The sequence below is a fragment of the Pieris rapae genome, chromosome 21, assembly GCF_905147795.1.
Source record: "Pieris rapae chromosome 21, ilPieRapa1.1, whole genome shotgun sequence".
Lineage (NCBI taxonomy): Eukaryota > Metazoa > Arthropoda > Insecta > Lepidoptera > Pieridae > Pieris > Pieris rapae.
The window spans coordinates 7,551,433-7,577,659 of NC_059529.1; the positions used below are offsets into that span (position 1 = coordinate 7,551,433).

General features: G+C 32.7%; 1 protein-coding gene and 1 non-coding gene across 2 annotated transcripts in view; both read right to left on the reverse strand.

The window, feature by feature from the left end:
• The window catches only part of LOC110993952, a 93,052-nt gene extending 88,754 nt beyond the window's left edge, over nucleotides 1-4,298 (reverse strand). The window contains exon 1 of the mRNA XM_022260391.2: nucleotides 4,093-4,298. The gene's annotated coding sequence lies outside the window, so the exon portion shown is untranslated. The remainder of the gene's footprint in view (nucleotides 1-4,092) is intronic.
• A 10,238-nt stretch (nucleotides 4,299-14,536) lies between these two features.
• Nucleotides 14,537-14,608, reverse strand: Trnad-guc. Its single transcript has one exon. It is a non-coding gene; the product is annotated as a tRNA-Asp (tRNA).
• Between the last annotated feature and the right edge of the window lie 11,619 nt (nucleotides 14,609-26,227).

Here is a 26,227-nt window from a genome sequence, read left to right on the forward strand (position 1 = left end):
TCTGCCGGAGAATTTATTCTGTCGGAACTCAAATCTATTAATTGTCTTCAAGTATAAATAAAATAACGTAAATATTTTTCTAGCCTATCCGTGCGTGGTGTTATCTATTTTTATTACTGCGTTCGTCACGTCATACACACCAATTGACACGTTTAAGTTAAAACGTATTCTTTATCTAAATTTAACTGCTTGTTATCTAATCTCCAACTAAAATACTCATTATAGGCATCGTAGAAAACGAATTGGTATTTCTTTTTAAACATATCAAATCTTCAAATGTTGCCTATGGATTCCTGCAAGAAACACTCTCGATGCTAGAGGGCTCACGAGTGCGTTGCCTGCTTTTTAAGAAATTTTACGCTCTTTTCTTGACTTATATTTGAGCCGTTAAATATTTCCGCGAGGAGAATATATCTAAGAATTTAAATATACTAGTTACTTGAGGAATCAAGTCTTATAGGTAAATGTGTAGCCACAGATTCGATACAAAACCATAGATAATGATTATATAATGCCAAGTTTAATTTGCTAAGCCATAGATAAACCTTGTTAAAATTAACGAAGTTGTTAATCGGATTCCGTACGTGAGGACGGGTTCTTAGAAACAGTGTTATCCGATTACTAAAGGATATTGGATAAGTAAAAATGCTTCGTTAAAACTACTAAAGTATACCATCAAAAACATGATTTGTAAAAAGGACCAAATATCGCAGTTCTTCAACCATCATATGTGAGATTCATGAGAACCTAAGTCTGTCTTAAGTTATTTAATAACTTAAGACTTAGGTTCTTAGGTTCCTTAAGTGACTGACAAAATTAACCCGCTTGTCTTGACCGGTATATTAGATGGATCTCACAATTTTTTCTTCTGGAACTGCGTGACGAAACTGGGTTTTTTTTACAAATTGTTTTTGATGGTTGTTATTGTATGTATTAATAAATAACCGATGGTATAAGTAGTTTTAACTTTTTTCTTAATTTCTACATACTCTTTATACACACATTTATAAACTCTAATATAATGTAAATTACTGGACCCAGTAATAAGTTATATAAGGTTCTTAATCATGATTATTTATCGATCTTGGCAAATGTATATTTCCTTCACTATTCGAGAAATGTTTCGAATCTTCGACTTCAGGACGAGAGTCGGAACTAAAGCCACAACAAGCTGTATTCAAATCAGTACCTGAACCATTATCTCTCGGTGGTTATGTGAAGTAATTCTAGTAATTCATTTTGCAGGTACTAACATGTTTGAAACAGGTTATAAACAAAAGTAGAACTAAGTTCCTTCCGAGAATTGTTAAATGCAATTTGAACTACGTCACTGAGCACAAAAGATGGCAATAATTTAAGGTATTTTTTTCTTAGGTAATAATAAAAATAAAACGAACGTCAAACACACAAAAATATCACTAGTTTATATTGAAGGTGATCAAATCGATGTGTAATTTTTTTTATTAATAATCTTAACATTTCTATTAAATTTCTTTTAACAGCGTTTTTCAAAAATAGTAAAGCAATCAACATACGGAATGTTAAATAAACATCTATAAAAGATGTAATGAAAACACTGATACGATGTTAATGTAAAAAATAAATCCCTAAACAAAGAGTTTCATTCATAGATCAAATAAATTAGAGTTGGTAGCGTATAATATTGAAAGCAATAATGTTTTTTTAATCCCACTGTAAATTAGTATATTTAACCTAACAAAAAGTTAGTGTAATTTAAAGTCCACTCATTAGTATCTGCCGCCAGTGTTGGGCTAGTGGTTACAACGTACGCGCCACCAGGGTCGTAGAATCGATCCTGACTGCACCAATGGACTTTCGACTGTCGTATTTAACATGGTGAAAGAAAACATCGTGAGGAAACACTGTACCAAGTCGAAATTTGTCAAAATTTATAAGAAAGTTGTATAAAATATTTTTTGTTTTTTAGAAAATTAGAAATGATCACGAACCGACACAGCATCCGAGCACCATAACTAGAAGGTTACAGCACCGTTGGAACTGAGACTTTAAAAGCCAACTGTCTTAAAACAGTTATATTATGTACGAAGTCATGGCAGAAGCTTCATGTCTTCAAGTATAAAATCAACTGTAGGGAAATATTACTACAGTAGTCGAGGTACTGGTTAATTGATACTTTACCACATCTCGCGGTTATATTAGTATAATTCAATACGAATGAAATATTAACTGCATTGTATTGTTCTCAATCTCAATAGCAAATGTAGTTAAAAAGGTCAACGCGAAATTGGTATAAAGGCAAATGAGCAGGCCAGTTTGAATTAAGAAGTGGTTTACTGCAATTTATCTACCCCCCCCCCTTCTTCTTCCACTGCAAAAGAGTGAAAACCTCTCAAAAAAAAATAGTTCATAAACGTATTAATTTTTTGCAGGAATCCTCTAAAATGCATTTACTTTTGAAGCATAGACAATGTGTGATTTACGTAAAAAAGTAACTAATTACTGTTGCTCACCAAATAAAATCAAAGGCCTTACATAATACTTGAACCCCCGCCGGCGAAATATACAAACAAAAGAATTAACGCAAATATTCTATTACTCTTTTAAAAGAATAAAGAATCAACCATTTTTAAGCGAAGTTCGTTAAATATCTTTAGGTTTATTTACTAACAGAGAAACATTTCGTGTTATTTTTCTTTTAACCGACAAAATTGACTTATTAAAAGAAATAAGTATTTTGACGGAGAGAATTCATTCAAGCTCACTGTAAAAAAAAGATAATGCGAAATACAGAATTCCACTTTGACATACCTTTTTAGCTTTTAATTAAATATATGAACCAATTGAAATATTAACTAAATAATCAATACGTTTCAATAATCCAACTACGGCTGTTAACTGCTAAACCGTATATAAACAACAAGTAGAAACAGTATTCAAACAATAGAATACTAGATTTTAGGTGACTAATCAAACATTTGTTGATTAAACAATGTGAAAATACCGGAAACACCCACCCTTATGACTAATTAATGTTATAATTTCCACATCCGCAATGTATGGTTTAACTTTAAATATTTAATTATATTCATATAAGTAGATTATATAGCAATATTATTTCGTTTATACATACATTTATGACTATTTCGACCACAAAACTAAACTATGTATAAAATCCATGTTCCATATGAATATCGAACAACGCAACAAAATGCAGTTTTATCAATAGAAACCTTCATTTACTTTTATTTACATTTTATTGCACAATATTAACGATTCCAAAAATAAAACATTACAAAGCAACGGGCCGCTTTATTGCTATTAAGATCTCTTTCTTGAATATATATATATACATACGTATATAAATGTCATTTATGTCTTAATAAAGTGACAACACCTCTAGAACAGCATTTATTAAATTTTATAATATTATTCCACACTTAGGTATTATGCAGCCGCGCGGACGAGTCGCATTTAAAAGCATATTCTAAATTAAATGTTATGTAATTGCAAATAACAAGAGGTCAAGGATCGCTTTGTTTTATAAAATCTCTCACGTTCCCACGATATACCTATTACAATTTAAGGCTTTTATTTACTTTGTGGACCTAGAATTTAATAAACGCGTCCATTTATAAACCCCCGCGTTTTGAAGTACCTTTCAAGCGATTTATTTATCTTTTTCACTGATACGTTACTATTTTGAATATCTGACGCAGTTTATCCAGTCAAATGGCATATGTTTATTGGTTTTAGTATTTGCAAACATACCTTATGTTACCTATCTGGGATCCGTACTTTAGCCTGCTGTCTTTGTTAAATAAGAACCAAATATAGATAAACTCGGAAAATAACGGTCACTAACATATTAATGTTTGAAAATACTAGGAGTCTACGGTAAACCGTCTAAGAATTGGTATGTTCACACAATATTGACGTAGCTTGTGGTTTGTCGAATACATTTTAAGTTGTTCTGATGCATGCCATAATAAATTTGTTATTAATGCGTAACAGCCTTGGCATTTTGTTGTTAGTTTAAAAACTTTAATTCTTAGTAAAAATCAATGAAGAACCTTGATAAGCGTTATCCAAATCTAATCAGATAAAACCTACCGTTTATAAAATCCGCTAAACGACTGCACTGTTTTGTCACACTTCACTTTTTATCACGAATTTAACTGTAATCACAATTTTCACTGGTCACTGTTACACTTTCTTAAACAGCAAAAAGTATTTTTTGTACGAAAGTTATCACGCTAGCGCGGGAACCGAGCGAAATACGACGCGTCCCTACCGTAGCTTGACACAGTCTGACGTCGTAATTCTTTTTAAACCAGCCGGGCGCCGAGCGTGTGTGAGCGAGATGGGAATAAGACAATCTACAAGTAAAAAGAAATAGAATATGCGTGAAGTTAGCTGCTATGCCAAGAATTTTGAATGACCATAATGACCTTTGTAGTACCTTTTAAACAAATAAAGGAGTTTTAATTATTTTTTCTTGTAATGTAAAGAAATTTAGCAATGCTTTTTAACAAAGACCTATTGTTACTTAGTTAAAAAGGTTATTATACGTACCTAGTCTTCATAAGAGTGATTGTATACGCGTATAAGAAATTAGATAAATTTAAATTACATTTTGAAATAAGAATACATGGTCCTTTTAGAATAAACATTAATGATTGACGCTTTTTTGCCATCGCCACGTGTTTCGTTTATTTGTCTGGGGTTTGTTTTTATTTAAAGCACTTTGTTTTTATGATTTTAGGGACTCATAAAGACTTAGGTTAACAGCCGACAGCGACGCGAACAAAAATTATTGCTACTACACACTTGTCATAATAATTTTCTTGAATTTACTATAAAAGTATGTTAAAATATCAACTAAGGAAACGTAGCAAGCTGTTTGATTAAGTGTATCATGAAGCAGTCAATATTTTTACTATAAATTAGTTATGATATCTATATAATTAATTCAAGAAATATTTGACCTAATTAGTGGCAGAACCACAGTTGTACTGATATAAGCTTGTACTAAACGTGCTTTACGCCTTAAAACCAACCGATTTTAATGAATTTTGTTATAAGGTGTTGTGTATCCTTATATTTCACAGAATAAATAAGCATAGTTAATTAATGGCGTTCATTTCTTTAATAAAAAGGAAAGCAAAGCGGATAATGCGCGAATTATACAGTGTACGATAAAACCTTGAAAAAACAACCTTGGTGTAATCTTTGAATTTTTCCTTCTCGCATTCGTATTTGTCTTAAGTAGGAAACACGTTACAGTTTTTTTTTAATTTGCTTAAATTAAAAAAGGAAGCAAGTGTTTACCGATGTTATTCGAATTTTAAAATATCAAATGTGTGCCTCGTACGAAGTCGAATTACCTGCGTAATTGTCCAATGTTTAGGGTTTTATCGAACTATGACAACCATTGTCAAGACATTGATCTTTTCTACCACAAAAAGAGAGATGTCAAGAGGTACTTGGAGAAGCGGGAAGACTCAGATTTTTTTAAGTAGTATTTTTTTTTATGTAGTAGTTATTAATAAATTCTTAGTATTATATGTTGCGTTGCTGTTTTTTAATTTTGCAGTTTTTTAATTTTAATCTTTTGTTTTTCTTTTAAATGTAACTTTGTCCTTTAATGCTTGTTTTCTGTTTTTTATACATAATTTGTTAATCTGTGTAATCTGTTTTGGCTTTGTGTATTGTATTAGTATTTTGTATAATAATATGTATTAAGTAAGCTGTTAGGTTACTTATAATTAAATAAGTAAATAAATCCTTAATAATGGAGTGACATTATTGAAGAGTTGTCATTCCATTTTCAAATGAAATAATTAGTCATTTCAATGTGTAATATTTGAAATTCAAGAGATGTGGCAATACGTTCCTTTTTTGAAATAGTTTTTAAGTCAATAAACTGTTAACAATTAAACGCTTTTTAATTTTTTTCTTTAATGTGTTTAATTTAAGTAATTATATTCTAAATCACTTTGCTTCCCACTCAAACAGTTGATATTACAAATTTGAAAGATTAAGCAAACGAAAAATGCAAGGTAGACGAAGTTAACAAAAGAATAATCTAACTTTTTAATGGAGTGCTATAATCATGAAGTTTAACACTGACGTTTCCTTGGGGTTTTCTCCATTTCGTAGATTTATGCAATTTTCGTCAAATCTACATTTTAAATATTGTTCATGTTAGGTAGACAATTTTCCAATAAACGTTTATTATTTAACTATTGATCGATGGCATTTTCGTCAAAAATAATAAAAATATCTGTAATAAAAACAGATTTCATTTTAACTTTATAAAACTAAATAAAAAATCGATTTCAACGTATGACTCTCGTTAATCAAAATGCTTATTCTAGAAATAGGTGAGTTTTGGCCAAAATGCGTTCTTCTGAAGGAAGGACTAATGGAATGCCTGGGGTATCTAGAATATACCAAATTAAGAAATATGAATTAATTGTTTAGATATGACCAATAATTATTATTAAAAATTAATCGGTAAATTTCTAATAGGCTATCAACATCTTAATAGACTAATCATAATAGTCATCTGTCAACTTGACGTGTCTTGACATGCGTAAATACGTCTCAAAGCGCTCAAGGTCAGACTTTCACAACAAAACTTTGACAAAGCAAATACCTCGACCTTCGAGAAACATCTATTGATGAAGGCATGAAAGTCCGTGTACATGTACGCAGACAGATGAATCGATATATTTTATAACAAATGCAAAACAATACGATAATTAATGACATTTTATTATTAAAACCTAAACTAATTATAATATATACAGTATATAATATGATTTAATTTTATATATGTACCAGAATATATACTAGAACAATAACCCCTAAATAAAATGTGTTCGTGTACTAGTGTACAACCGTAAGAAGTGAAACTTCTTTATGACCTTATTTTTCGAAAAACGATCTACTACATGCAACTTTACAGAAAGTGGTTAAATAAAGTTAAATTAGATAAACTTTAACAAAAGGCTTTTAATGCCATACCTAGACATGACTACAAATAATACAATTATTTTATTTACCTAATTACTACTAAGATCATTACAGAATGTCATTAATTGTCATAGAATTATTACTATCATTGTTATCATTATTATATATTTTTTGTTATTAATGGTTTCGAATCTCTTCGAATCATCCGTGGTAGGGACAACAAAAAAGATGGCGCGTCACGGAAAAAGGTGACGCGAAACCGAGAAATGTGACGGTAATTTTTTTTCCAACGCCGATAAAGAATTTTTACTTCAATAGTATAAAAACTAAAATATATTATTAAAAGCAACCTTTAAGCAAGGTTCTGAAGATACTAACAGCGTTCCCCCTTTGAACAGCTAGACTAATTCTTTGTCCGAGGTAGCTGCCAGCTCTTCAGTCTCCTTGATGTCGACTAACTTTTCTGATATTTCCTTATAGTGCTAGGCCCACACGGGCCAAGGGTCTAAGTCAGACTTCAACTTCTAGCAATGCAAAGTACTATTAGCAAATATTTACAGGTAATTTTGTCTACAAAGAATACTTTTCCGGGCGTGTGTATAAAGCCATCGAATTCCAATAGACGACACATTCTGGTTGTAAATGCAGGTATTCAGAATACGCGCCCTTCTAGACTCAAGTAACGTTCAAAAGCCAGCTAAAAAGCTTGGCACTCGCTCGGTCCACCCAAAGGTGTGGTTAAGTTAATGAACGTAGCGATTTCTAAACTACCAATTAATTTGGTCGTATATAAGAATGAATTTGAGCGTTTGTTTATATTATAAAAAAATATTATTAGTTTTTTTAATCTACATAGTATTAATATTAATAATAAAAATAAACTTAAAAGAAATTTTAGCAGTTTGGTTTGGTATCTATGCAGTATTCCCTATGCCAAACTGCGATATATTAATTCGTTGCACCAGTTCTGGTCACCGATACTATCTACAAGGCCCCAAATTAAATATTTAAGTAACGCCAAAGGAAACTAAATCGAAACTGGAGGCGGGAAAAGAAGAGATGAGAAGTCAGAGTTGCTTTATTAATTAGTTTTATTTTAATAAATAATAATATTAAAATATTGCACAAATTATCATATACAATATAAAAAAATACGAATGTATACAGCATCTTTTGACAAAACTACACATCATTTTACATAGAATTCGTGTCAGTTCAATAAATTCCGATCTTAACGAGTAGATGCATAACTAAGCTTTGATTTTGATTGAAGACATGTGTTGCCTCATCAAAAATGTTAAATGCATGTAGCATCGCAATATTGGCGCTAGAGAGAAGATGCCTAATATGTATCTCCCATTCTTCTTTAGTAAACAATAAAACATTTCTGTATTTGCAAAAAAGGTGTATTAATTATGTTATTAATTTAATAAAATCCTAAATTAAGCTTTACTAAAGTTACGGGTCAACTGGTGTCTACTAATTAGTAGCCTTTTAAGTTTTTTTTAATTTCAAAGACTCATAGATACATAGAATTAGATTTATTTTTCGTCGCTTAAGCCGTGTGACCTCACCCTAACTCAGTAAGAGGTGAGGTCTTTGTAACAACAGTACGTGCCTTCGATACTAGTTGGACATTGTTCTTTTAAGAGCCGATACTTAGCAAAATTAGTGACGTGAGATAAGCTTTCACAGCCCCTGTGCTTAATGCTTGAAAAAGAATGTTTTTAAGAAACCTACGTTATCCTATTTAGGTTTAATTTAAACAATACGATTCCTTTATTTTATGTGGCTTAGGCGTCCGACTTAAAGGTTCAAAACGTTCTTTTGAATCATGGCATTCAAGAAAAGAGCGTACCAATTATTATAAGACCGGCAACGCACTCGCGAGCCCTCTGGCATTGAGAGTGTCAATGGGTGGTGGTATCATTTAACATCAGGTGAGCCTCATGCGCGTTTGCCCCCTGTTATATAAAAAAAAATGGCACTTTGGCAAATCATAGAAAGAAATTCTATGTGAGCATACCGGTGAGGGAAAACCTTGACGAAACAAGACCCATAAATCGACGTATCAGATGTGAAGAGGTAAGAAAGGAAGTCGTAGAAGAAATAGGCACTAAACAGATACAGAAGACTAAGAGTACTTAGAGGTTGTAACGCCACTGCAGGAACACTTTTTAATTTTCAATCTTTTGCTCAGTAAAGTTGTTCGGACCTGCTGAGTTTCATTATCGGACGTCAAGGTGGAATACGAGATACCATTCGTGTCACCTGCATCATCCATCCGTAGTTACTAAGCGTTTCTTTCAGTTCTTGTCCCGCATCACCACGATTTGGAACTAGTGTTGCCCAAAATCGGTCTTGGTCTTGCAGTCTTGGTCTTGTTCTTGCATTTTTGCAAGACCAATACCAATACCAAGACCGCCATATCGTAGCAAGACCAATACCAAGACTGAAGCCTGCAAGACTTGAGCAAGACAATACTTAAGCCTGCAATACTCTTGCGTCTTGCAGTTAGGACAAACTGAGATTAGGGCGTTATCAAATTTCTTTAACAGATTTTCAACTTTATCGCTAGAGAATTAAGGTTCAAGGTTGATTGGGAAAATGTGACGTTCTGCGAATAAACTATTGGTCGGTCGGTGTATTATATACCTAGATATTTGATAATTAACCGACAAAGACGCCGCGGTTTGCAACAAGTGTATCACAGCATTTGACACTGTTTGAGCGCCGCATTCGCCGACAAAGAGGAGACAGAGGCACACAAAATTGTTACCTATTTTGGTAGGGTTGGTACAGGAGGATAAAATTAAATGACCGTAAAGATGTCTAGCAGTAGGTAGGTATAAATTGAATGCTCTGAGTTTCTTGTACAAATACATTCTCACACTGGCTGTCGGGCGAGATGATAATTAATAACTAAGTAGGTATTGCATCTATTGAATTGCGAATTTTTTGATTTCGAAATAATCATTGTTAATATCGGTAAATGATAGATAGTGAGTGATATATATGTGAGCAGCAGGATTGAAAATTGTATATGCCATGTCAGTGCTTTCGTTTTATTAACTTAAGTTTATTTTAAAAAAGCTCTCAAGTAAGATTTAGAGTTTCTTATTCAATTACGCACAATACATTATTGAAAAACAAAAAATTATGAAAAATATATTAAGACAGTACTTAGGGTATTAGTAGAAAAAATATTCTATCGTGGATACCTAGTTATTAAAAAAGTGATAAACGTGTTTACTTAATTTTATTTTTCTGTGCTAATGCCAACATTGACAACCGTACCAAAATAGGTAAAAATTTAGTCCTAGACTTTGTGTTGCCGCCGTCGCTTTCATGTCAAAGGTCGCCGCCATTGCCTATGGTTCCAAAGAATAAAATAGGTTTTCGGATGCTCAGAACGGACGCAGATTATGTTGTCCTCGCAAGGAAGATTGTAGTCGTAAGGATATTATAAAACATTTAGTTATAGTAATATACCTAGTTTATATTATTATTAATACCTATTATACCTTTTTGAAGGACATTGTACTGCAAATTTGGAAGTGGGTGATTTAAACAAACTTGAAACGTGGAAAAACTCCAAATATGAACGACGTCATATTGCTTTACGCATTTGGTTTTAAAATCACACATTTCCAAAAATCGAGATTTGCAGTGTCGGTTTATCAATTTCTATCGTATCTACTCTAGTAGCTAGTAACCTAGTACTAGTAGTAAAACAGCAGGCAACGTATAGTTCCAATAAAAAGGAACATAATAAACAATATTATTTGCATAATTATCTACACTTTATTTTTGCGTAGGCACAAAACCTATCTGATTTTGATTCTGATACTTCTGTTTTTTAATCTTTTAGATTTATTCTATCTATCAAAGAATGCCGCATTTTTCTTTGTCGGTAAATAAATATGAGTTTTTATTTCAATTTCAGTCATTTCCAATTGAGTTTCGCTTCGAGTCTATCTTATTTATTATTCTCGCCCATTTACCTAGCTAGATACTCTAAATTCTTATTGCTTTCGGAGTGAATGTTTACAATTTGACATGAGTGACGAATAAATAGCAATAGGCTAATAGGTATTTACAAGTCTTGCGAGACTTGCGAGACTCTTGCTGCAAGATCAAGACCAAGACCAAGACTGAGAGCGCAATACCAATACCAAGACCAAGACCAGGTGTATTGACGCAAGACCAATACCAAGACTGGTCTAAGTCTCGTCTTGGTCTTGCGTTTGGGCAACACTATTTGGAACCAGCTGTTCTTAGTATTTCCTAATTAATTTTATATTGAAGTCTCGATGGTTGATGTGTAGATATAAAATAACGATGCTTTTATATACGCATCTAAAACTTTTTAATCTTGTGTAAAAAGCTGGCAACGCACTTGTGAGCCTTCTGGCAATTTGCGTCCATGGGCGATATCACATAACATCAGCTTCCTGCACATTTGTCTCCTATTACATTTAAAAAAATCACGTTATCTAAATAACAGTTAGATACATACATACATAGAACAGTAACCTAGATAGATACATTAAGGCGATAACCCCAAGTAGTACCTAACCTACTATCTTAAATCTAGATTTTATTTACGTCCCTAATACGCCCTTCATTTAACTGTAGAAGATACGAACATTTTGTATCATAGAATATCATTTCATATAAAATTAAGCATTTGTCAGAAAGAAAATAAAAGTTTGTATGAACAGTACAATTCACTTCGCATTTTATTACGAGACAACTAGTAAAATGGAAAATTCTAGACTAAAAAAAGAAATAAACTATCTCTGAATAAATGTTTTGGCAGCTGGTGCATTTGACAAGTCCGCTATTCCGTCGGTTTTTATAGTCTGCGTTTTTAATACAACTACTACACATAGTCTAGAAATTTACTTTTAAAGTATTCATGACATTTAAGAAGTAAAAAAAAACCTTACAATTACTACATGTTCCGTTTCCGGCTAAAATCTCCTGTCATTTGCTTTATCCTGATTTGTATTATAAAGTATTATCTTCTTTCATAATAAAAATATGTAATATTAAGATTTTTCTATTTGTTGCCTTTTAATGTGTTTCTTATTTTTTTCTCTCGTGTAGTTTCCCTTTTACTTGAAAATGGCATAAAATTAAACCTAGATTAATGCCATAATTAAAAAAAGTAAAAAATATACTAAATACATACTACTAGAGTCACTAAAATAATTGATTAATTGAGTTCATTGCTTTTGAGCGTTGACTTCCATACAACCACTGTAACGAGAATTTTAAAATTAAGGTAAAATCAAGAATTTCAAAACTATATATATAATATATTATAACTATATATAATCTCATTCGAATACCTGTATTCCTAAATTCGATAATGAATTAAATGGCGATGATAATATTATTTTAAATTTATGATTTTTATACAACAGGGGGCAAACGGGCAAGAGGCTCATCTGTTGTTAAGTAATACCGCCGCCCATGGACACTCTCAATGCCAGGGGGCTCGCGAGTTGGTTAGTTATGTGGGCAGCTGGTTCCACAAAGTGGTGGTGCGCGGCAAAAACTGCCTTGAAAACGCGCTGTTGTGGAACGGTGGACGGCGAGGTGATACGGGTGGAATTTCCTATTCTGCCTCGACATCCGATGATGAAACTTAGCTGCAGGTATTAATCCGAACAACTCTGAACACTCTCCATGGTAAATGCGGAAATATAAAATATTCTTGTTATATAATATTTACAATTAAGAAAATAAATAAATCACTGGTTAATAATCAGATTAATAAGTCATGGGCCTCATTTTATGATATTTTGTTAATCTAAAAGGCAAGACAGTGACCGCACGATGTTGTCCTTTACAACAGTAAAGTACGAGAGAATGTTAAATGCGCATATAGAAAGTCCATCGGTTCTCAGCCGGGGATCGAAACTACGAACTCAAAGCGTTGCTGTGGCTTAGGTTTTTGATATATTACATAGTAAACTGTTCAAGGGAAACGGTAGGGGAACTTATGTGAAAGGTAGTTAGCTTATGTAAAACGTTGGTACTTTTTAACACAGCGCCATCTGTTAGAATTGTATCAAATAATAAGCAAATATTTGCAATAAAATAATATTTCTAATAATGATAGCTTACATCTCAATTTATACCCATAAATTGAGATGTAAGCTATCCTATCTTTTAATTTAGATCAAACTGCACACGGTGTGCAAATTTAATTGATATCGGTTCGGTAGTTTAGGAGTCCATAGCGACAAACAATGTGACACGTAATTTATATATATTAAGAAGATAATCCCTAACATATGCTAAGATGTATATGGCAATTATTTTAAGCAGGAAAACCGGCAGGAGTACCTTACCTTATGGATTATGTTAAGCGATACCACGCTCATGGACACTCAAATTGCCGAAGCCTCGCAAGTGCGTTGCCAGCCTATTTAGAATTGCTACGCTCTTTTCTAAGGCCCTTAAGTCGAATTGGCTCGAAAATACTTCAGTGGGCCGTTGGTTCCACATAGTGGTGGTGCGCATTAAGAGAATGTGTGTTTTAATATTCTGTTTATCAATATTTTTCAGTACTCGCTGCCGCGAACTTTTTTTGGCCTATCTGTTTAGTACAACATATGGAAGATTTTGCTACCACAGAGTTCGCTTTTCCAGAATAAAAAAGTTTTTGTTTTTAATTTTCTTATATTTATAGATCAAGAGCAAAGTCTATTAATTCAACACTAATTCTAGCTGCCCCCACGACCTTTGTTTTGCCTTAATATGTTTGCTATGAAAAGAGACTTTTTTATTTTTCTTCCAATTTTTCTCTCCATATAAAACTTTATTAAGTCCTATTTATACACTCGAGTTATTTAAGAACAAGGGTAACGCAGAGGGTCACCTAATGTTAACTGATACGCTATTTTGTAATATTTAAGTGATTTCATATTCCTGTCAAATCTTCATCTCCACAACTCGAAAACTCTATTTGAAAGTTCTGAAATGTTTCCTGTATACGTTTTACTTTTCTTTGTTCACTTTGGCACTACACAGGTAAGAAGTGCCTGAGTGCTTAAAATCCTTCTTGGGTCCTTTTTGTTCCCATTTCAGGGTTTTTGTTTGAAACGGCTATTGTTGAAGTTATATAGTGTAAAAATTTATAAATTGTATTTATTTGTATATGGAATATTAAACGTCAATTAATTAATATTTATTTACATACAATTCAAAACAAATAACATAATACATAAAAATTAATCTAATAACTAACCTTAAAATTTAATTATTAAAAAATATTATTAAAAGGAGTCCCTTTAGGCAAGGTTCCGAAGATACTGGCAGCGTTCCCCCTTTGAATAGCTAGACTAATTCTTTGTGCGAGAAATAAATAAACAATTAAAATAATTCAATACTAACAAATAATAATATTAATATTTAAAATATATTAAACTATGAAAATTAATTTCATAAGCAGTCGAACGTGGTTTTTTCATAAGCAAACAAATGTTAAGAATGTTATAATTACGGTTTTAAATTAAAAAAACGAAACAGCAGTGACTATAAATAAAATGAAAAAAAGATTCTCCGCGGCGGGGAATCGAACCCCGGTCTCCCGCGTGACAGGCGGGGATACTTACCACTATACTACCGCGGATATACAAGCTGTGTTAAAATTTATGTACAGCTGCATTTATATATAGACTTCAATGTGGATTTTCTGCTACGATTCCTTGCATATTAACATATAACATGAATTATAAATTACAAATGTGACAGTTACTTAATGACATTTATCAATACGATATTTCATAGTAAGCCAAGTATTGTAAATATATTCGAAAAATTAAATCATTCATTTTTTTCTTGTAGATATTTCATTTTCCCTGGAGACTTTATTTTTATGATTAAATTCAATAAAGACTACGTTGAATCGGCGTGATAAGGAATTTATCTAAACATTATATAATATAAACACTTTTGTTACATTATTTCATAAATCTAATTAGTTTTATTATAACTGGTTAGACTCCAGGTGTTATTCTGAAAGTGATCAGTACATGACCCTACTTAAGGGGTCAGTAGCAAGGGTCCAAAGAGATGTTAGCTATATATAAACCTTTGCGGGTTAGTAGTATACTTTTAGCATGTGGCTCTAGGTTTGAACCCGACGACTCATACGATGCCTAAAATTGACGTGAAAATATCGATTATAATCATCACCCACAATCATTTTACAGTAGATAGATAACATGTTTATCGTTTATTTAGTTTATTTTCAACGTGAGTAGTATATTATATAGGTATATAAATAGAAATGACTTGCAAAATAAGTCGCTAATCGGAGTTGACCGACCGAAACCAATTCGAGTATTGTTTTTCATTTATTTCTTACCTCAGAAGAGGGAGAGAAAAATTGGAAGAATCTTACAAAAAATTAAAAGCTAACGGTATCAACGGTAATCTATGTGGTAGCTAAAATGTTCCGTATGTTGGTACGGAAATTTAGTTCCAATACGACTTGGTGTCCAAGAAAAGAGCGTACCAATCCTGAAAAGACCAGTAATTGGTGAGCCTTCTTGCAATTTCCATGTTCTTCCATCATTTAATATCAGGTGAGCTCCCGTTAGCATTAGGCAAGGTGGCGAGAATAAATGTTTATTACGAGATCTCAACAGTTTTTTATTTAGATTATTAAATATAATAAATTTCTCACACACAACACACAATATGTGTATAACTACGATACGACATAGTGTGTATTACTTAGTTTAGAGAAAAGCGACGCTATTAGGGTAAGATTCCGAAACGTAATATGTATATCCAAATACATTTATCATTTGACGTACGTTACCGGCAGGTATTTTAGTTGGAAAAGTGGTATTGCAATACTGCACAAGTTTTATGGAACGACCACTCAGCTCCGAGGATGTGGAGAGTTTGTCAGGCATTCCACCACTACGTGGGTGACTGATTCCTCTGCGCTGAAATAGAACTGAATTCACGACTAGAACGAAAAATCTATTTTAAATAAAGACCAAAAAAGCTCGAAAATGGGTACCTATATTTAGCTGACGATAATGGCTCATGACTTCATTGTGATATATTTGTGCGCACGCGCATATCCGGCGCGAGGGTGGCGGTTTATAAATAATTGTCATTACTGTAATTACCATGGCGACTCGAATATATTGAAACCCCAGTAGAATCGAAATACAAAAGATTATTACTTGAATATCGTATTACAATACAGTCAGTCGTATAACAAATGATACTTTCTGGTTAATAGAAGAGCAATTCCCTAGGCAACCCACCTAGTTATGTAATAATTTCATATAAGTACATATGCAATTATTTGGAAATTAAGACTATGCACAAAACTCGAGGAATTTATTCTGCCTAATTATTGTATTGTGAGGAACTTGGCATTTTCAAATTTCATATTTTGATGCATGTAATAGGAAATAATTAAAAACCCATTTAGATTAAAAAATCGAGTGATACCTGGTTCATAGTTCTGCATTTATAAAATGTTTAATTGATGACAAGCTGACAATTTTATCATTTATTTTTTAATCAACAAAGTGATGGTGCGTGCCTTAAAAATGATCAGTTGTGTAGCGGACGTGGTGATACGGTTGGAATTTCGTATTCTGCCTCGACGTCCGATGATGAAGACATGCAATTAATCTAACTGGCGAAAGAGAAAGAAGTGATTAAGAAATCTAGTTATTAATATAGATTTAAGACTATTCCCTGTGAAAGACGCAATGAAGAGCGTATGGACTGCTCTTTCGATTTACCCCACGCTCCGAAAAATAGTTAATTAATTTTTCGTAGCGTTTATTAGAGCTTTTTATATACAACAATAATGTAAAATGATGAAAGACAGAGGGTGGCTAGTTCATATCGATCAAACACTGTTATAATAGTGTATACACCCTCGCACCGGTCCCAATATTGGGGCGAAAGGGGCACACGTGCCGACAATATGCGTTCTTTTGTTTACATGTCACTCTTGGTGACATATGGGGTATCAATATTATTGGTCAAATTCTACGAATGAAAAAAAAACACAATTAAAACACAATAAAATTCGTGTTATTAAGACAAAAAATAAATCTGTGGCGCTACAACCTCTTTAGGTCCTGGCCTCAGATTGCTGAATCTGTTTCATGATCATATTTAAATCTAATAGGCAAGTAGGTAATCAGCCTCCAGTGCCTGACACACGTCGTCGATTCCATTGGTGCAAAGCCGTGGATCGAACCTACGACCTTAGGTATGAGAGTCGCACGCTGAAGCCACTAGGCCAACACTGCTCTTATTATTGTAATTGTCTATTAATTTCCCAATACAAATAAACGTGCGAAAATTGGGCATTCTGCTAATAAAAAGCACAAATCATTGTTTCATATAAAATATAATTTGAACATAAAATTACTTATCAAAAATAATTAAACACTGATGAAATCTTGAAAAAACCTATACAAAAGGTTGTATTTCAAATATCCGAAAGACAATCAATCCGAATCCAATAAAATCTGTTATCGTCATTGGGAGCAATAATTTCAGCTCAAAGTCAAATAAAAAGAAATAGGCCAAATGGCCTTCGGGCTGACAGATGTGCCCTATATCGGTGGATTCCTTGAAAAGGGCCGATAAATTACATTGGCTGTGCTAAAATATTCGATACAAATAAGATAAACTGATTATTGTTGTTAAAGCCCTTTATAAGTACATTTAGGCGTTAAAAATAGACGCTTTAGAAAATTCTCAAAAACAAAAATTGAACTGGGCATGGACTTGCATGGACAAGGAAAAATGGACACCAAGGTCACTAACTACAGGGCAAGAGCCAACTAATAAAATATCAAGAGGTAGACCAAAGGAAAAATAGATTGATGTAATAAAAAGAAAAGGTGGTGAAAACTGAATAACCAAAGTAATTTATTTATTATTTAAAATTTATATTACATTGAAATTATCGATTATGATTGTATTTTAAATGAAAGGATAAATAAAATAGTAACATTTTTCTAATGCATGCACGTATCATAATTAATTATATTCTAGTCTTAAATATAGTATTCATTATGGAAATAAAGAGGCTTTAAACATAATAATAATAAGGAAGGACTAGGAAAGGTTGCAGTTTCTATTTTTCATTTCATTTATTGCAGATTATCTGTCAGCTGCAGCAGATCCTCCAATCTTTTCCAGAGGATCCAGGCTGACCTACTGGTCTCAAATTACAGTGCAGGAAAGTCCTAATGATACAAGCATATATACAATATTGTTTTTATAATTCTGATATAATTTATATTTCGTAAAGAGCCTGGAATCTGAAAGCAAGCAGTCTTGAATGCACTTGGCATTCCACATCTTCCGCATTCCTGCCAATAAAGCTGGCGACATACAATTTGCCCTTATTTGTAAATAAATGATTCTATCACTCCTCCTTCACCGTGCAAAGTATCTTGCTATGGAATTCCTTGCCAATTTATATCAGACGAGCTCAGTCTTTAAATTTATTTAAAAATCTAATTTATTTTATAATATATAAGTAATATGTATTAATTGTGATTCAATTAACATTTGACAGAGCTTTTACATGTCTGTTTACACATAGCTACTATTAAGTATGTATATTAATTTTTCTTTATATTTTGACGTGGTTTTCTTATATACCATGAATCACATGAACTAAGTGTCAAAATATTATATTATACCTAGAACACTAAGACTATTAATGAACATTACCTTAGATTAAGCTTTTTACTAGTATTGTAGAAAATAAAGTCAACATAATATTACTTTTTAGCCATAATTATTGAAAACGAAAGATTTGTCTGCACTGATTTATAATACGTAAATAAAAACCATTGTATAATGTTTAATAGTGAAATGTGATATAACTTAATGAATGGCTTTTACTTTAATTAGTGACACAATCATGCTTGTTTTAATAAAACTTATTTAACACATAAACATAATTATTACATTATTCAATTTATTACAATTGAATCATGTTATATGTACCGTACCCAAATAAATTTGCATTTCCGATGTAAATCAAGACTTCTGACTTTAACCTTGAGGCATGGACATACTTCTTTATCATTCTTTAACATATAATCCGACTTTCAGCCTTAGCATATCTAACGAATTTTAACATATAACAGTTTTGATGTTAGTAGTACGCCTGTATATTAACGAGCAAGTGGTAAATCGGCCTATTGTAGTTATGTTGAAACGATTATGATTCTCGATTATTTATTATGTATGGGCAATGAGTACACCACGTTTCTCAGTAGACTGATAATCTGGCAGACAGCTTTTGAATAAAATATGAAGAAAAATATATACGTATGTAAATAGAGTTGTAAGTGCCAAATGCCTCTTCAATCAAAAAGTCAATATCGATTTCAATTTCTATTAAAATGGCAGTTTTGAATGTTAAAACATTAAAAAAATGACTAGCCGTCTCTTTCAAAATCTTTCATATGGGCATATAGCATATAGGTAATAACGGGCAAGAATTTTCATACATACTGTTTTAAAATAGAATTTACAATATTTTGTATACGTTGATTTATTAATTACATGTGATGACCATGTACCTAAAACAAAAAAACTGCTATACTAAAATAAAATGGGACTTATAGGCATGGTGATATAAAAAATAATTAGATTGGCAAATGATCATAAACAGAAATCTGTGGCACCAACCCAAAAAGGACGCGCCACTGATTTATGTTTATTTTATATGTATTTATGATATAACGTTATGTGTAGAAAAGTGAGTTAATGGTGTATTCAGTAATACATTAAGTTTTATTTATCCCTTCAAAGGAACTTCCCCCAAATATTTTGTATTAAGCACAGCTGTTTATGTCTTGGCCATCCGCCAATAGTTCTCATTAATATCTACTAATGGACTGAATTAATATCGCTGTGGGAAACCACGAGGAAATACGATGAAAATCTATTGGAATATATGTTAAAGAAGATTTTATTGATAAGATTTTATGTATATAGTAGATGAGAGGAATCGATACTTTATCATCATGGACTCCTTGAATTTTCTATCTTTAGACTTATCATTTATTACTGACGAAACACACAAAATAATAATAATATATAGAGTAGTCATATCACGTCAGTCACATCCACCTTCTTAGCCATAGAAAGGCAAAAGGTTGATACTTTGTGGTGGTGTCCAGGCGGAATTTAAGAATACCGTAGACCAATGCATACATCCTTAACCAGCTCCATATTAAAATCCGTTTATCAACCATATGCCCACAACGCATCGTGTCGTGCTTTGGTCACACAATTCGTAGGGGCGTCAAGAGAAACTCATCGAATCGGCAAAACCAAAGTCAAAAGATCGCGAGGACGTTCTTCAACCAGAGAGACTAATTAAGTTCATGATTCGTCGTTCTAAAAAGAAGCGCAGGTGAAACTAGTGGAGGAGAATTATTCGCGCCAGATCTCATTATCCAGCTGACCAATGCTTGACATGAATTACTGATCCCAGAGAGAGACAGTTAAATTTGCTCAGTTGAAGTCACATTGTTTAAAGCTGTATCACACGTGTGTCAACAATGTGTGTGTGTGATATAGCTTTAAACAATGTGTGTGTGTGATATAGCTGGCTGGGCCAATTTCGCTAATTAGTTTTTTGTTTGTGTTGTCTCAGGAGAAGGTTCTTATGAAATAAAAAAAAATGTAAGAATACTTAACATTATTAAGTAATCCTGACTTTTGTTTTAGCAATTTTATTTTGAATGCATTACAATTCAAGCTTTTTTGATGTAACCTCACTCTGTTTGAAATATTATTGACAGAATGCGTGCTGCAAATATCGTCAAAGGATATTTGCAGCACGCATTCGCATATTGATAAAATACGTATAGAGGTAGTGACAAAAACTTGTTTTTAAAACTTTATTTAAAATTATGTTTACAAAAACTAGCGTTCAAGAGGGAATATGGAATAGAAGTGTCTTTCAAATATTTTTTTTTTGAATAGAATCTCGCTGTTGGCCTTAAGGGCCTTTACAGCTCAGCGCAGGCTGATTTGGCGAGCTTTGCTCAGCCTGCTCTGAGGTGTCTTTCAAAGGATCGGGACTTGATACTTAAAGGTTTGGGTTTAGTGGTTTAAAAGTAAGTTAATCATAACTTATAACTACGTAAACAGATGGTTAACTTATACAAGATAAATAAATAGTAATTAGGTAAATAGAAATATTAATAATACAGTGGGGACCACACAACACGTATAAAATAATTATATACGCGTCAGCAAAACAAACAAAGAATGTATACAGTTTTCGTTTATTTTTAACATTAGAATAATAAAGACTTTGTTTCTGAAATATTTTTTTAATTATATACCAATTAGAAATCAACATTCATAGTTAAGACAGGACAACATCTGTCGGATCCGTTAGTCTCTAATAAATGTGACAAGAACCAATGATTGCAGTTCAAAAATATACCAGTTCACTCTGAAATATAATTCAAATTCGTTCATACTAATTTTACGCTGATTTTTTTATGTTAACAAATTAAACTGTTTGTTCGCACAATTTTATGTCAATCAAGTATTTAGGTCAGTAGATTACGAGTATGAGATTTTTCTTCGACGATGCTGTCAAGAAATTAATTAGTTGGTATAATTAAAGTAACTCAGTTTGTATTTAACTGAAAAGTTAATTCCCGGGTGAAGATATTTTTGGTTTGAGACTGCCAGAAGCTTACCAGCACAGGACTTCTTCTTTGATTTATTTTATTTATTAACACTTCGTTGCATTACATAAAAGGAAAATATTCAACATAATTTAATGAAAAGCAACTGGCGCCTTATCGCTTTAGAGCGATTTCTTCCAGACAACCACTCAGATTTAATATTGAGTTTCTGTGCCAAACTATTACAATTATTATGTTGTTCCAAATACTCTACCAAATTATAGACACCTTGCTTTTTGAATCAGATATATTTTTATATAAAAGAAACCAAAAATCACAAATACATTTTTTTTCTTAAACCTTCAAAATAATTTATGTATGAGTTTTCTATTGGCAACAAATAAGACAAATTAATACTATTACAGCCAATGAATGTCTTATTTGTATTACACGGTTCTTATTAAACCATTAACTTCATTTTTATATGGTGACGTTTCACTACAAGTTGCAGAAATGTGGTCTTGCCAGTCAGCGCGCCGGAGACGCGGTCAGTTAGTTTCTAATGTGGCGCCAGGCTTTGACATTTAAATGAGATACTAATTACTGTATTATTTGGTGAATAATAGAAAAAAGATTCGTTGTAACGATATAGAAAAAGAAGCGAGCAACCATTTGTTTATTGCCAGTTCTTCTCTTCCGTTTTACGCCCTTGATTTGAGAACTGGCAGTAAATGTAAAATTAGAAGCATTAAATGTATATTTCTTTTTTTGACGTTCATAAGTGTACATTATGTTACCTGTTACATGAATAAATGATTTTTGAATCTTAATATATTTATAGGCACACACAAAGAACAACTAGGTACGATGTGATAGTCTGGAATTTTATTGTTTTGTTAAAAAAGAGATGCGAAATACGAAACCAAGCTAGCCCACTTTAAGATGTTGTCATTCGAGAATCGTAGAAAATTAAATATCGTTTAATATATTTAAGAACCAGGTTAAATTTAATGTACCCTCTAGATATCCCATCATCCCATTTGTCCCTCCTTTCAGAATAATGTGTTTCGGCCAAAAACCTATATCCAGTTTGAGCATTCTGCTAAACGAGCTATGTTTGAATCCCCTCACACTTTTTAATCGATTTTTCTTTAGTTTTTATAATTTATTTTTTTTATCCCTTCGTGTATTACTTGTCATATTAAATGTTTATTAGTTCTTTTTGTACCAATGCATCTTTGTGCCAAGTGGTGGCAAGCTTTTATAAATAATATAAATTTCTTTGCATGGCTGGAGTGTGGTTAAAGGTGTGGTTCTTCGTGTTGCGTGGTGTGTTTGAGCGAATTTATAAAGGGAGCAAACGGGCGGTAGTCTCAGTTGATGATAAGTGATGCTGACACCCATTGAGTGGCTTTCTGGGCAGAGTGCTCGCGTGCCTTTAAGCGCTGATTCTTCTTATCGTGAGGAAACCAATAACTCATATTCACAGTCAGATTATGCTACACATCGCCAAGTAGTAGTAGTACATATTGAATGTGTAAACAATGGATACAAAGCAATAGCCGGAAACCAACACGTTTTATAGCTAATTTTGATTAAGTAAATATGTATGAACGAGTACTCGGATCCGAGCGCTAGGGATGGCGTTGGTTTAAAAAATGAACGGGACGCTCGCACGGATCCGAGTGGGAACCGATACTATGACTCCGCTCCACTGGGATCCGAGAAAAGAGAACTTAATGTGTGAATGTGACAACCTAACCCAACATGAACGTGCGTCAAGCGATCAGAGACAAAATATTATAACTACATACAATAAATTATGACAGGGGCATTAAATTAATAACAAATAAAATTAATTTGAGACGCGTGGCGCAGATGGCGTGATCTACCCCTAATAATGTATTTTGACACGGCTGACTTAGTTTTAATTAGGTCGTTAATAAGACGAACTGCTCGATAGCACGAATGTTTTTTATGTTATGACGTATAACATCTGTGGGGTAACATCTGATAGACACAAATAATTAACAGATATATGTCATATATTAATTGCTCTCCGCTCTGCTTTACGTCAAAGTATCGAGTACTTTTAAAAGTTTTCAAAATAAGCCTATTTTACAAAATGATAATGGAACATTCTAATTTTGAAACTTCAAGGAGGCTCATCTGATATCAACGTGATTTTCGCTTTTCGGCAGTGCACCAATTGTTTCATTTGCTCAAAGTCAACAGCGTGGCTAGTTCACCTATTTCTAAACTGATTATAGCTTTTTTAACTGATATAGCTTAGTCTGACCAAAGGACTATCCTCTACTGGATGTTTAAGGCTTTTTGAAGTGAAACTTCTTTAGGCGCATAAGGGTAAAAGTTTTACGAAACGTCACGAAGATGTGCAGCGTTTTTGTCGAAGAAATGTGACAGAGCGATTGAGACCGATTGAGAGAGAGTGAGAAAGGGAGATCGAGGAAAAACACACGCTATTGGTTGATGTATTCGTTTAGTAGTCACTTATAACTTTATATGGCAATTCTGTTGCTTAACGTCTTGGGCAGTAAACGCATATATTTTATTTATTTATATTATTAGCACATATACAGTGTTAAACAGTGTGAATATACAAAAATAGTGATGTCATGGAGTGGTTATATACTGGTACATGATTATCTATTGGCGCTTTTACCTTAGTAATTATTAATTTACAAAGTTTCGCTTCTGACACATTGTACGCAAGCACTTTTATTTCGTAGAGATGCATTTAGAGACCTATATTATATCGCCTAAATATTTTGCCTACAACAGTAAACATGTTCACATGAGTACATCAAAGATGTCCTTATTGCAGACTGCGCGTCACTCTACGCTCTGTTATTAATACTGTCTTCCTGCTGTAACAGTGTATTCCACTTAGCACTACTAAGGCAATTTTAAGGCAATTTTCAGCAAGGCAGAAAATTTATTTCTAGAAGTTGAATTTTTAACAACTGTGAAACAGTCACTTGCATCATCACATGCATCAATATTACAGTCATGTGCACTTGAGATCAGCAATGATGGTAGCACTGTTACCGGGTTCACAAGGAGAATTGGAATGGTGGTAGATAATATGGGAGAGAGGAATTGATATCATGTCAGCTCTGTGTAAACGTGTCTTATATATATGATAATCTTTGCCCGGAAAAAACCTTTTCAAATATAGTGCAGGAGGCGGATGGTAAGAATACCATTTACCGCAAAACGCATCAATATATCCAACCTTATCCATTTGCCATTTAAAACCCCCTTATCAACTATGTGGTCGCACAATCGCATTGGCAACAACGATAGCATAACATCTCTTGGACGTTCGCCAACGAGACGCACTGATTAAGTCAAAGACTCATCGTTCTCTAAATGAAACAGCGTTGTAAATGATGCGCAGAACCAAAATCGGTGGAGGACCATTAGCGCCAGATCTTTTTATTCAGCTGTAGATACTCTGATTTCTGCCATGGACCCAAACACAGACCAATTGTTGAGAAGTTATTTTATTCCCTACTGGTTTTTGGTAGTCATTTTATCTGTTAATACATTGTTTATTCATATATAAAGTATCATTACAAGAGCTTTACAATCCTTTAACACAGTGGAAGATTTGAAAATGTTTTTATTTAATTCGAGCGACAAGTGGAATGCAGCGAAGTTGCAATTGATATTAGTTATTTATAAGACGTCGAGTCTGTTGCAGCTACTTCATACTGTACTACGGTTTCAGGATTGATTTAATCGCAATAAAGCTTATCACTACTGAGCTTAATATCAAATGTATGTATTTATTAAAGTTTACAACATATATATAATGACTCTATAGAAGTAGTTACAATATACTTAACCTACATAAGAATAATTAACTAATAGAAAATATAAATAAATATAAAAAGTTCGGTCCCTGTGTGTACCTCGTAAATGTGGAAGAATTTCCACGCCGTATACTTTATGTTTTAACGATAAATATATCAGAAACGAATTGATTTGGCAAATTAAATGTACAGTATATGTTACAAGCTAACTTATGTTAATGACAATTATGGTAAAATAAAATATTACACTACCAATTGTATAATCATCTTTATTATTGATTTAGGAAACAAAATAGATACATCTCTATACAATAGAAAGTTACAAAAAAACAAATAATCACATTGGATGTATCCACAAAAACTTTGCAAAAACAAAAAAACACATTGCGTTATATCATAGAAGTTTTCATACGGATTCCTAACTTCTTTAAAAATAATCGCTAGCTGAAACAATCTAGGATTCTAAAGTTTAGAAGCCTATTCAAGCAAATAAACGTAAACTCTGTAATCTGTACGTTAAACACGTCACTTATATGTCAATATGTTCAGCACACACAGTAAAACATAGCACAAAGATTTATGAAAATATAATTAATTCGAATTTATATTAATCACTTACGTGTTATTCCTACAACCAATGGCTTTATATGAAACGTAACAGTGTTGGCCTAGTACGATGGCTGAGGTCGTAAGTTTGATCTCCGGCTGTGCACCACTGTACTTCTGTCTATGTTATTTAAC